This window comes from Neolamprologus multifasciatus, chromosome 22 (genome assembly GCF_963576455.1).
Source record: "Neolamprologus multifasciatus chromosome 22, fNeoMul1.2, whole genome shotgun sequence".
Lineage (NCBI taxonomy): Eukaryota > Metazoa > Chordata > Actinopteri > Cichliformes > Cichlidae > Neolamprologus > Neolamprologus multifasciatus.
In genome coordinates this window covers 34342177-34355261 of record NC_140459.1, presented here as the reverse complement: position 1 = coordinate 34355261, position 13085 = coordinate 34342177, and the positions used below count along the sequence as shown (strand labels likewise).

The window sequence follows — 13085 nt, the reverse complement described above, 5'->3', positions numbered from 1 at the left end:
GTTCTTTGCACAGCTGCATTTCTGTGGAGGGTTTATAAACAGCACTCTAGCCTTCCACATCCCAGGACCAATCGGGGCGATCGGAGCACATTCTTGACTTCCAGGCAGATATTGCTTTGGCCTCTCGAGATCTGTGTTCAGCTGCTAGTCTATTCATTACACCGCTACCATATTCCCACGCTGTCCATCTCAATACTGTCATCGTTACTCTAGTCCAATCATCTTCCTGCCTTCTTCTTTGAGTCACAGCCTCCGTTCTGCATGGTTTAAATCTGTGCTCTCTCTTATTCTCCTTTCAGATTCACATGTGTGTTTAGAGAGCGGTACTAAGAGTCCATGACGAATACAAACAGAGGAACATTTTCCTGGGCTTTTGTCCATTGACTGTCTGTGATTCTCGTACCCAGGTCACACTGCCAGGCCTCTCTCAGATAGTCAAGTGTGGTCGTTCCATCCAGTTGTGACAATGCATTGTGAACTTTTGTTATTAGTCCTTTCTTGAGTGGATCAAACTGAAGTAAGTTATCTAAGGCAGAGTCTGGGGGCCGATCTGGAAAAGATGGAAAATGCCTCCTTACAAAGCTTCTGATCTGTAAGTATTTGAAGAAGTCATTACTGTGCAAGTCCAATTTTTCTTGCAGTTGCCCGAATGTGGGAAAACCCTTGTTGATGAATAAATCCTTTATTGAGTGCAGCCCTGTGTGGTTCCATTGGAGAAATGAGATGTTTGAAAGTGATGGTGTGAATGTTGAGTTATTCATGAGTGGAGTTAGTATGGAGGCTTCCTTCCACCTGTAATGTTTCCTTATCTGTGTCCAGATTTTAATTGTATGAGAGACTACAGGATTTTTAAAGCCGTGTTTAGGGATAGGGAGAGCTGAATAGATCATAGCTTCTAATGAGGAGGGGTAGCAGCTTTCATTCTCCATCGTTGTCCAGTTGGTCCCCTTAGTGCACAACCAAAACGACATGGAACGAACATTACATGACCAATAATACAGACAGAAGCATGGTAACCCCATCCCTCCCTGACATGTCGGTCTCTGCAGGTAGCCTTTCTTGATTCTTGGGTTCTTTCTGTTCCATATGAAACAGGATATTTCTAGTCTAATTTATTAAAAAAGCCTTTATTAATCACAATAGGGATACACTAAAATAAAAATAAGAATTTGGGAAGAATATTCATTCTAACAATGTTTATCCTCCCTGCTAGTGGAATTGGTAGATTAATCCATTTGTCTGTTATTTTTGGTTTCATCATATAATTTAGAGAGATTATGTTCGAATAAACCATAATAATCCTGAGTGATATTTATTCCAAGATATTGGAACTGATTAGAAACCTGAAATGGTAAGGTATTGAAACTACTTGGGTTACCTATTGCTTTAGAGTTGACTGGGAACACCACACTTTTAGATAAATTCAATTTGTATCCTGACACTTCTCCAAAATTCTGCAAAATTTCCATGATGACTGGGACTGATTTTGCAGGGTTAGAGATATACAGTAGTAAATCATCTGCATAAAGTGAGACTTTATGTTCTGCTTTTCCCCTTCTGATCCCTGTATATTCGTCTGTTGAGTGCAGTAGAAGAGCTAAAGGTTCAATAACTAATACAAAAAGCAGAGGTGAGAGAGGACAGCCTTGTCTTGTTGAGCGATTCAGATAGAAATAGTCGGAGTGGACATTGTTTGTTTGTACGACACTTTTGGTTGGATGTAGTTTAACCAGAGAAATAAATTTAGGGCCAAATCCGAACCTCGACCTTGTCGAAGGCTTTCTCCGCGTTCAAAGAAAGCAAAATTTCAGGACTAGGATTATGCTTGTCTTGCGTATAGATAATGTTTAATAGTCTTCTAATATTAAAAAACAGCTGCCTGTTTTTAATAAATCCTGTTTGGTCCTGAGATATAATTGTTAGCAGAACCGTTTCCAGGCATGTTGCCAAAATCTTTGCAAGTATCTTATTATCTACATTAATTAAGCTGATCGGTCTATATGAAGCCGGGTCTAAAGGATCTTTTTCTTTTCTATAGATCAAAGAAATGCTTGCCTGATATAGAGTCGGCGGTAGGGCTTTTTTGTCCAGCCCCTCATTATATACTTCTAGTAACAGGGGTGAGATATGGTCTTTAAAGGCCTTGTAAAATTCTGAAGTATAACCGTCTGGACCCGGAGCCTTGGAGTTCTGTAAATTATCTATTGCTTGCTGTATCTCTTGTATAGTTATGGGTTTTTCGAGTTGTTCTACTTTGTCTGGGTTGATCACAGGTACACTAAACTTGTTAAAGAACATCTCAAATAGTGCGGGGTTCTTTTTTGATTTGATATAAGTCTGCATAGAAACTTTTGAATATGCTATTTAACTCCTTTGGGTCCCTCGTTATTTGTCCCGTATTGGTGCGAATTTCTGTGATCAATCTTGTTGCTGCTTGTCTCTTGATTTGTTGTGCTAGAACTTTACCCATCCTTTCCCCCTGTTCATAATATTTATATTTTGCCCTGGTTAGAAGCTTGACTGTTATACATCGATTCTAAATCAGCTTGCAGGGACAGTTTCTTCTTGTGCCGCACCGTGTGTTGTCTGTCTACTTCCTGTATCTTGTCTTTTATACAACTTTCTTCTTCTCTTTGTTGTTTATTCATTAAACTCTTCCGCGAAATTAACTGCCCCCGAATGTACGCTTTTAGCACTTCCCACAAGGTAGACTTGGTGATATCTGGAGTGTTATTAATTGACAGGTAAAAATCAATTTGGTTCTTAATGTCTTCTATCCCCTGTTTATTTGATAATAAACTATTATCAAATCTCCATATCTTTGTTGTGTGATTGTACCACATTAGGATTCTGAGCTCTCCACGGGTCAATTATTCCATAATTTCCCATAAATTCCTGGATGGCCTTTGCTGATTTAGATATTTTGGCTGGTCTACTTGATGATCTATCAAGGTTAGTATTTAACACCAAGTTAAAATCACCTCCTATGATTAATTGATGAGTGTCGATATCCGGAAGCTTTGATATTAACGACCGTATAAATTGCTCATCGTCCACATTTGGAGCGTAAATGTTTACTAACATAAGTAAATGACCATAAAGTTTGCCAGTTACAATAACATATCTACCCTGAGTGTCTGGTAGTAATTTTGCTGCTGTAAATGGTACTGATTTTTTGATCAGTATGGCTGTGCCTCTGCTTCCTGCATTAAACGTAGAGTGAAATATTTGTTCTATCCATTTGCATCGTAATCTGTTGTGCTCTTGTACTTTTAGACGCGTTTCTTGCAAAAAGATTATGTCCGCATTTACTTTTGTTAAGTGAGCTAAAATGTTTCCTCGTTTCACTGGTCCTCTGAGTCCCCTACAGTTCCATGTTACAAAGTTGACAAGATTTTGTGGCGCTCTTTCAGCAGAGGTGCCAATAGTTATTAACTGTTAATGAATGGTTGATGGATCTTACTCTGAGCTTTCTAAATGTGATCCTATGAAATTCACAACTTGAACCAAACTAAAGAACAACCTCATGAACTCAAACCAGAACCCTTTCTTCATTTGCAGCAAAACTGAGCTGCAAATGGAAAAGAAAAGAAAAGAAAAACACTTTTTGTCCAGCTTTTCACAGGCTGTAGACATCAGACTTACCGCCAAACTCCTTAAGATTGTCTATTATTATATACTATTCCCTCCTGGGTCATGTTGCTTGTAGAGATGGCACCCACTATCCCTCCTTGTCGGTAGATGTGGCTGGACTCTGGACGTGGGTACTGACAAACTCTGCTTTGCACGGATCTGTGAATGAGTGCTTGGCGTTGTTCACCATTATAGTCAGCTTCGCGGGGTAGTACAGACTTCCGCAGTTTCCCTTTCACGGGGTTGAATGATGCTCGACGTTTGCTGACCTTGGGATTCATGTCAGGGAAGATGTGTACAGGTATTTCTTTGTAGAAGAGGCGGCCTTTTTCCCTGGACAATCGCAGAATCTTCTCTCTGTCAGTGTAGTAGTGCAGGTGTGACGCCCACAAGTGTATGGTCACAATTGTAAATTTTTTGTGAATTGTTTTGATGTAAAAGACCTGATTTTATGGTGGTATTGCACTTTTCATTTAGAGTTAGGGACAATGTAATTGCGTGGCATTGCCACAAGGGGGAGATAGTGGTGAGTGCGATAGGCCGTTGCAACGCTTCTCTGCCTCAGACGAGGAAGAGCCTGCAGACCGAACCCAACTGATGTCTCCTGTCTCTGCTTTTCTGTTAAAAAAACAGGTCAGTAGTTCAAGTTTGCTCGCTGTAATGTACATATAAAGGCAAGAAACCTTTTTCTGTCTTAGTTTAAAGACCGCGAATGTTGTGTGAGAGTGTGTTTTCACCGATTGAGAGAAAGCTAACTTTACCGCCATTTGTAATGGAAGCCGCCATTTCACTCGTAGTCTAAATAGGTAGCTGGTCTTATTACCTGTTTTATTTTGTGACAAATGCAGCTCTTAGACACTTCTTGTATCCTGACATTATTGGAAGTTACAGTTGATTAGGACCTACCCAGTTCTTATGTGTGAAATGTAAATAGTCTGATGTATACTGTTTGTGGATGATTGTAAACTGTTTGTGAGCAATGGAAGAATATTTTTGTTTATTGGTTAAAAATGTAATATATTGTTGAATCTGTTAAAGTATAAAGAAAGTATAACGGCAACATAAGCAGGTTAATTGCAGTGTTAATGGTGCTGCACAGAAATATTTTTGATGCTAAAATGCAGTAGAATTGGTTACAGATTTACTGTAAAGGACACTCATACAATGATTATTTTGTAAGTTTATTCTTGCGAGAGTGCAAGGTAACCAAAAGGGTTTGAGCTATGGACCTAATTGAATGTGTTTGTGTTGTTAAAAGAGAAAGGTGTGTGTCTAAATGAAAAGAAAAGGACGTTAAATTCTGTTAATAAATCAGACGAGGAAGAGCCTGCAGACCGAACGCAACTGATGTCTCCTGTCTCTGCTTTTCTGTTAAAAAACAGTTTAAAAACAGACCCCATCGAAGGCCTGTAACATAATTTTGGTGGCCCGTACGGGGATCAACATGCTACGAGGGCGACTGCTGATCCTTTAATCGACGAACCCGAGACAGCCATCACAGGGCAGGCGTGTTGGAACAGCAGACGTGCAACTGAGGCAGCAGCGGGACCTGTGTCGAGGAGGGGAACCCCTGCTGGACAGGTGACAGGCTGCGTGTTTGAGCTGACTGCACTGTGAGGAGTTGCTAGCCAAAGAACACACAATGGAGGACAGTGAACGAAAAGAACTGGCTTGGCAGATCAGAAAGAGTCTTTATGCACTGACAGCAGAGGAACTCTTCCAGATTGCTACAAACATCACAGCAGTACCTGATGTGGACCCCGCAAGTGTAAGACGTGGTGATGAGGAAAGTTGTTTTGATTATGTTTGTGCTTATCTGCGCTGTAAGACATTGCTTGACTTAGAGGATCAGGGGTTTTCACACCTACTGTTGTTGAAAAATGCTATTATTCATCTCATTGATAGTCGTACCGCTGAAGTATCTCACCCTGTAGTCTCAGAGGAAAATGTTGTTACTCTCAAAACACTTAAGCACCCTGAACAGAGTGATGTACTTACCTCAGCTATATTGCCTCATGAGTCTGTTAATCCACAAGTAACAGAGTATGAAATGCTAAAGGCTAACTACGAGGCACTTGGTAAAAAGTTAGCAGATTTACAAGTGACATCCGCAACACAAGACACACCCACCCATCCACAGTCACCCCAGCCTCGAGCTGAGAGCGTGACAAACAGCCGCTCCACCACAGACATGCGACAATCTAAGCCTGATCACATGGTTTCCCTAAGAGACCTGCCATTTTTGCAGAGAGTTTAAAGTACATGGGGGTCAGGTTGGGGACGTTGCATCTGACATTAGCTACCATGGACTGTGTAAGCAGATTGAGGAGGGGCTCAAGGTGAAGCACACAGAGGGAGAGATCATTCAAGGTGTGCTCCGTATTATCAAGCCTGGACAGTTTAAGGACATGTTGATCAGTAAAGATGACTTGACCCTCATTGAACTCAAAAGCTTACTACGTTCACACCTGAGTGAGAAGAGTGGGAGTGAGTTATTTCAGGAATTGTTGAGCACTAAGCAACATGACCATGAAACTCCACAACAGTTCCTCTACAGGATGATTGGACTGAAGCAGAAAGTCATGTTTGCATCCAGGCAGGACAACATGGACGTTGTGTATGAGACACGTACGATCCAAAATGTGTTTCTACGCACCATTCATCAAGGTCTTCTACCAAAATATAGTGACATTCGTAATGAACTCAAGCCACTACTATCAGACTATAGTGTGCCAGATGAAGCCTTGATAAGGCAAGTGAACAAAGTGTCAAGTGAAGAGAGTGAGCGACAGCGAAGACTGGGATATTCCACTCGACAAAAGGTAACACACGCTCATACTGCTCAACTTGAAGCTGCTAAAGACACTGAAATGACTGACTGTAAATCTAAGAGTAAGAATAAAGTCATAGAAGAGCTGGCTGCAAAGGTGGAAACCCTGACCAAAGTGGTGGAGTCTCTCACAGCCAGTCAGGCTCGTGAACCTACTTGTCAGTGTGCACACCCAAAGCAGAAGCCCAGACAAACTGCAAAACAGTTTGTTCAAACGAAGCCAACACAGAAGCTCTAGTTGGCCTCCTGCTGATATACACACTCCCAGAACCAGTGGACAGCCAGACCCAAAATCACCAGGTATGTGCTCAGAAGAGTTTGCTCATGTCAGAAGTAGTTGGGCGACCCTTCCAACGGAAAATGCAGACACAGGGGCAAGTGAGAGAGTGGCAGAGCTTGTTGGAAAAACATGTAAAATCAAGTGTTACATTCATAGCTTTGCAGTGGACTGTTTATTGGACACGGGTGCACAAGTGAGTCTCATTGATCGCCAGTGGGCAAAAACCTACCTCTGACCACAAACTCCGGCCACTGACAGAACTTATTGGAGATAAGGCTCTTAGTGTGCTTGGTGTTAATGGCCAGCCATTACCCTACGACGGCTGGGTGGGCGTGATGGTGAGTCTCCCAGAGAATAGTGACCCAAACTTGACTGTACAAGTCCCCTTTTTAGTAAGCAGTGTGCCCATGGACTGCCCCCTGATTGGTTTCAATGTAATTGAACAGCTGATACTGGGGCCAAATGCTAGTACAAACCTCATACCCACCATTGTGAGCCTCCTGCGCAGCGCAATGAACCTCCAGGATGACACAGCGACGGCACTGGTCAACTTCATCCAGACCAAGCTTACCAGTGATAACGGGGTCAGCCAGAGTGTCCTAAAAGTGGGCCTGCACGATGTAGTAATCCCAGCTGGTCAAGTTAAGTATGTTAAGTGTAAAGTCTCTTCTACAGTTGTCTGTACATACACTGAAATCAATTTTAAATGAAACAACTCAGATGTGTTTGAAGTGCAGACTTTCAGCTTTAATTCAGGGGGTTGAACAAAGAAACTGCAGAAAAATGTGAGGAACTAAAGCATGTTTAACACAATCCCTTCATTTCAGGGGAAATGTAGAGGAAAAATTAGAAAAATTAAATAACTTCATTAAATGAATTAAATAATAAGATTGTCAGCTGATAACCAGCTTCATGCGACCGCTTATCCTGGTCCCAGTGTTAGGGTCAGTGAATCCAGTTAACAGAAAGATATCCTGGATATACTTGACTGACTTTTTAGACTCAAGATTAATAATCATAACAAAAATTATAGTCTAACATCCAGAAATCTGCACGATGTGTTTCATTATGTCTAACAAGCCTTGTACAGTTAAAGCTAACAGTTACTACATGACTGAAACACCAACATTATCTCTTTTATTAAAACATGCATATTAGGGCTGGGTATCGTCACTCATTTCTAGAATCGATTCGATCCACGATTCCATTCAATTTGATTCAATTTGAATCGGGGAAATTTTGCCTCAGACAGTCAGAAATATTATCATTCAGATCATGCATCAGTACATTTCTATATTTTTATATCTATAAAAAGAAATCTGACACTTGCGAGACTTTATCAAAGGTGTGAGCATCACAGCCTTTGTGTCAAAGTAGCTGAAGATAAAACAGAAAAACATGAAGGTTTTCCTGGCCTGGGATTTTATACAAATATTCTGCAGTAGATCAAAAACGAAAGAAAACCATTAATGAACATATGAACATGACCTGATGCTGCTGACATGAAGCAGAGCAAAGTTACAGAGGTTTTATTAGAGACACAGCTGAACATTTTGCAATTTTGCATCATTTTAAAAAGTTTAAATTTGTTCAGTATTGAACGGCAGAAATGAGGCTTTGTTTTCAGAAGTAAGTAAAAGAAAAAAAAACAGCGGCCGACAGGCTGTAAGAACAGTAGACTTGTGCATAACAAGCAAGCGAATAATGCAGAAAACAGATTTTTAGACGGGAAACTGTTCTTGAAGTACAGAGAGAGAGAGAGAGAGAGAGAGAGAGCTGTGCATGAAGTGTGATTTTATCCTGGTGGCAGCAAAACAATCAGAGTGAAGTCATGACGATGTTTATGTGAAGCGTAGTTTGGATCTTCTTTTGCTGCTGGTTCGGTCAATATTGTTTGGAGAGAGATAAACTAACAGCTTTAGAATCGGCGCAAAAAGGGCGTAAACACAAAGCGCCGACCCGCCGAAACATCAGAGTCAGCGAGCTGTCGGCTTTCAGCTCATGTCCGTGCAGTCAGGTGAGAAAGTCACAGCTCACTGATTCTGATGCGTCGGCGGCTCCGCGCTTTGTGTTTACGTCTTTGTGCAGAATCCGTGTTCCTGCTCTCATTTACTGTTTTAGCTGTTTGGTGGTTGTTGAAATTTTGGGAGGTTTAACCTGAGATTCTGGCGTTTTGGCCAAAATCAATTTATATTAAAAAATCGATTCAGGATTTTAATGAATCGATATCACGTTATCCAAGCCAGAATCGATTTTAATCGATAAATCGATAATCAAAACCCACCCCTGATGCATATACACGGGTCACACTGCTTATTGAACCCCCCCCCCCCAAGGATCAGATCTGAATCAGACAGGTTTTTGTTTTTTGTTTTCAAAGTTTAGACTTTGCTTCTATTGGACTTTTTATCAGTAACACGTGCTTACTTTTTGCAGGAACAGTTGAAACTAACATAAATAACTCAAGAGCTGATCGTCAGCAGGGGGTTTACAAGTTGTGTGCCACGTTGTCGGCGGTATAAGCTCGACCACTTGCAAGGTGAGCTGGCAGACATCACTGAATTCATCAGAGATGATTAGGTTCATTTTGACAAAGTGAGCAGATATTTAACCTCCTAGGACCTGGCGTCCACATATGTGGACATCACATTTTGGGTTGTTTAGACCAAAATACTCAATTTTGCTCTACAAGGGCCTGATGTCAACTTACGAGGATGTTATACTGCCACTGTGCTATCGAAAGTTTAGACAAATATCCTCATATGTGGCTCTCATTTTTCTCAGAAACAAAAATTTGGTAAAAAAAAAAAAAAATCTGGTAATTCTTTGTTTTTACATTCATCAGGTCCCAATCAGCCCAAATATCAAAGAGAAATTAAAAATGAATGCCACGGAGGAGTTCGGGTCTTAGGAGGTTAAAGATGATGCCACTACATTCTTGTCTAGAAGATATTAAAGTGTATTTGGTGACACACAAGAAAGGGTAAAGTTTAAGTATAGTTTGGGTCCACACATGTCCAAACCCTGGTGTGTAGGCCTACTTAGCTTTGAGAAATTGTCATGGGACCGGGGTCTGGGTGACCCAGGGCCTGTAAGAAGTTATGGACATGTGTGTTTTTGGTGCTGCTGTCTCCTGTTTCCATGTTTGTGTATCTAGGTGTGTGTGTGTGGGTGTGTCAGCCAGGAGCCTGGCCACACCTGTGGAGGAGAATTACTCACACCTGCAGCTGATCAAGCCTCGTCAGAGGAGCTACTTAGGAGTGTGGTGGAGCTCTCTCCGATGCTGGATCATTGCGTAACTTCACGTTAGTCTCTTGGCAAGTTAGTTAAGGTTAGTCTGCCGCATTGTGGCGTTGCTGACGGCTGCCTCTTCTTTATTCCCCAGGAGGAGTGTGGAGACGAGAGGGCAGCGAGCACGGGGTGCTCAGACACTGAGGAGCGGAGACAAAGAACACTAACACTGGCAAGAGGACATGTCAGAGTCGGGAACGCACTGGGGATTTATTGTTGTTTGGAATATTTTGCATCACTGTAAATAAATGCACTGACCTCATCAAAGAGTCCAGCATTTGGGTCCTCCTTCCCCTCATCATAGTCTGCCACGCAGGCCGTGACAGAAAAGCCCACTAAAAGAACGCCCACCAGACCAAAGCAATGGTTTTGACTTGATCAGCATTAACCCCGCCCCCTGACTTTGATGGGTGAAGCTGACAAATAAAATGTATTTATGAAAACCGATGCAGGGCCAGGAGTAGCAACGTGAATTAAATAAATACATCATTAAATAATTCATTAAATGTGTCAGTAAAATAATTAAAATAGAAAACAAACCAATAATTGATTAAATATGTAATTAACTCATTTGAATTGTATATAAACAAATAATGAAACATTTTAAATGAAATTAATGGATAATTCATTATTAATATATTTCTTTAATTAATTATGCACATTTTTTAAATTAATTACTGAAATAGTTAATTCATTAGTGATGTCTTTATTTAATACAACCATAAAATTATTGTCTAGTTTACATAAAATCAATTTAGGACATCATTATTAAAGGTTAAATTATGATAATGAATACATGCAACTATAACTGATGACATTTACATAAAAATGAGGATTTCTTGAGCTAAAGCCAAAGTGCTGACTCATTTGGCATGTTACTCTCAAATGTTTTCCCTAATAACAATAACATAATTACACTTTAGCCACAAGAGGGCAGCAGCATTAATATAAGTCGCATGTATATAAAGGTACAGTGATTATATTACAGTGATTTTGACAAAAACAAAACAGAAGTTGATGGCAGTGTGTTTTTCCATGACACGATAATTACGCACACCCCACTTTGCAGTTATTTATTTGTAAAAAATGTTTGGAATCATGTATGATTTTCGTTCCACTTCTCACGTGTTCACCACTTTGTGTTGGTCTTTCACGTGGAATTTCAATAAAACTGATTCATGTTTGTGGCTGTAATGTGACAAAATGTGGGAAAGTTCAAGGGGGCCGAATACTTTTGCAAGCCACTGTAAAGTTCACTATCAGTAGCATCATAGCACCCACCCAGCTGTATAGAAACTCCGTCATGCTAGCTAGCATGCAGTACGAGTTATTGTAACTGACTGTAAAAAGTCAGCACAAGGAAAATAAACTCCACCTAAACTTGGTTTATATCTGACCCAGATAGACTGCAGCTCATAACTTCTTACCTGAAGCCGCCTCGGGTCTCTGCTCCTCCTACCTCCCCTTTCCCTCATCCACCTGCTGCCTCTGTGGAAGCTCCGCCATAGCCACCACCAAACAACTGACTTATTTTTACACATCGACCAGCATCCAGCCAATCCACCACCTTTCATTGTTTATACCGTTACAAAAAAATAAAAAAACATCATCGGCTCATAAAAACGAAAAATCACCATCGGTATGCCCGATGGCCAGTCCAGCTATGGGCGTGCCATCAGTTTACCCTTCACGTGGCAGCTGTAACACGCGTGCCCAGGGTTGCCGACCCGTGCTCTAAAGCATCTCATTTGGATTCCTGAGATCAAATATATTTTCCTTTGGGTTTGTTTTCTTTCCATTTGTGGCTTTAATGTAGTGTTACATCCTGTTTGTTTGCTTCCATCTGTATACATGTCCAGATTCACTGTTATGTTTCTATTCTTACATTGCTGTGTGATCACTGTTCCCTCTGCTAACTGATTTGACCTTTTGTATCGTACACTGATACTTGTCATATTTGTATCTGCGCCTAAAAGATAAAAATAAAAAAGTTTTCCATGCTGAAACACAGCTCCACCTCCTGCAGTTCTCCCTCTGAACCACTAGATGTCTCTGTTATCTAAATGAAGACGTGCAGCACAGCAACCACAGCAGCGCTCAGATCACACGTGTCCTGTTATTATGTATAAAAGCATGAAACAGGTGAGACAGGTGGGATCAATATTAATGTTGTGGAAATATATGAAAAAGCAACAGAAGAGACAAAACATTTCGTGTTTCTAGAAAGATCTTTCAGCTCATAGCTGCTCACAGACTGTATTTACAAGTGACAAACTGCAACTCTACAGTACATCTACAGTATATATCAAATATATTCTGTATTCAAATCTATTGAGTGATGTTTGAAAGTCTTTCCAGGTGAGTTTGATCCAGGAGGGTCTGAAGCCAGAGTCAGACAGAGACTGTGCAGAGACTGTAGAAGGACAGAGCAGCAGCAGAGCAGTCCAGATACACTGATGATCCTCTGTCAGATCCAGAGGGACACACAGGAATGATGCTGGACTCTACATTGTGTCTGACAGTGGAGCTGTTCTCAGAGCAGTTCACTCTGCAGCACTGACAGTCATCTGCACTTCATTCCTCTGTCAGTCACTGCTGGATGAAGCTCTCCTCTCCACCTCCCAGTAACATGGCCCAGTCAGAGCGTCTCTACACACAAGCTGCTGCTGCTTCAACCTCTCTGGATCATCAGGACACAGCTGCTCCTCTCTCAGCACACACACCGTCCTGTTTACCATCATCTCCTCCACCTGCAGAGAGAAGGAGGAAGAGCAGAGGAGATAAACGAGTGTTTCCAGAGACTCTTCATCAGCTGTCAGTCAGTGATGCAGCACATCCAGTATAAAGAGCAGCAGGGACTTCAGTGCTGGGACTGTACTAGGACTCATTGTTGCTTCACTTTTTCTAATCTTTGGATTTTTATTGAAGTTGATGGAAATGTTTTTCCCTCCTAGTTTGAGTTTGGACTTTCATTCATTAGAAGAACCTTGGTGTGTCCACTCTGAGCTCTGTAGGAACCCCAACAACAAGCCCAACAATCCAGATGGACGT

At 41.2% G+C, this 13085-nt stretch overlaps 1 long non-coding RNA gene across 2 annotated transcripts; it reads left to right on the top strand.

Moving 5' to 3' along the window:
* The first annotated feature begins 5203 nt into the window (after positions 1–5203).
* LOC146493877 (uncharacterized) lies at positions 5204–12420 on the top strand. 2 transcript variants are annotated; one of them, XR_014872119.1, is made up of 3 exons: positions 5204–5401; positions 9180–10048; positions 10129–12420. It is a non-coding gene; the product is annotated as an uncharacterized LOC146493877 (long non-coding RNA). The 2 variants fall into 2 exon arrangements; XR_014872118.1 differs by having other exon boundaries at positions 5204–7389.
* The last annotated feature ends 665 nt before the right edge of the window (positions 12421–13085 follow it).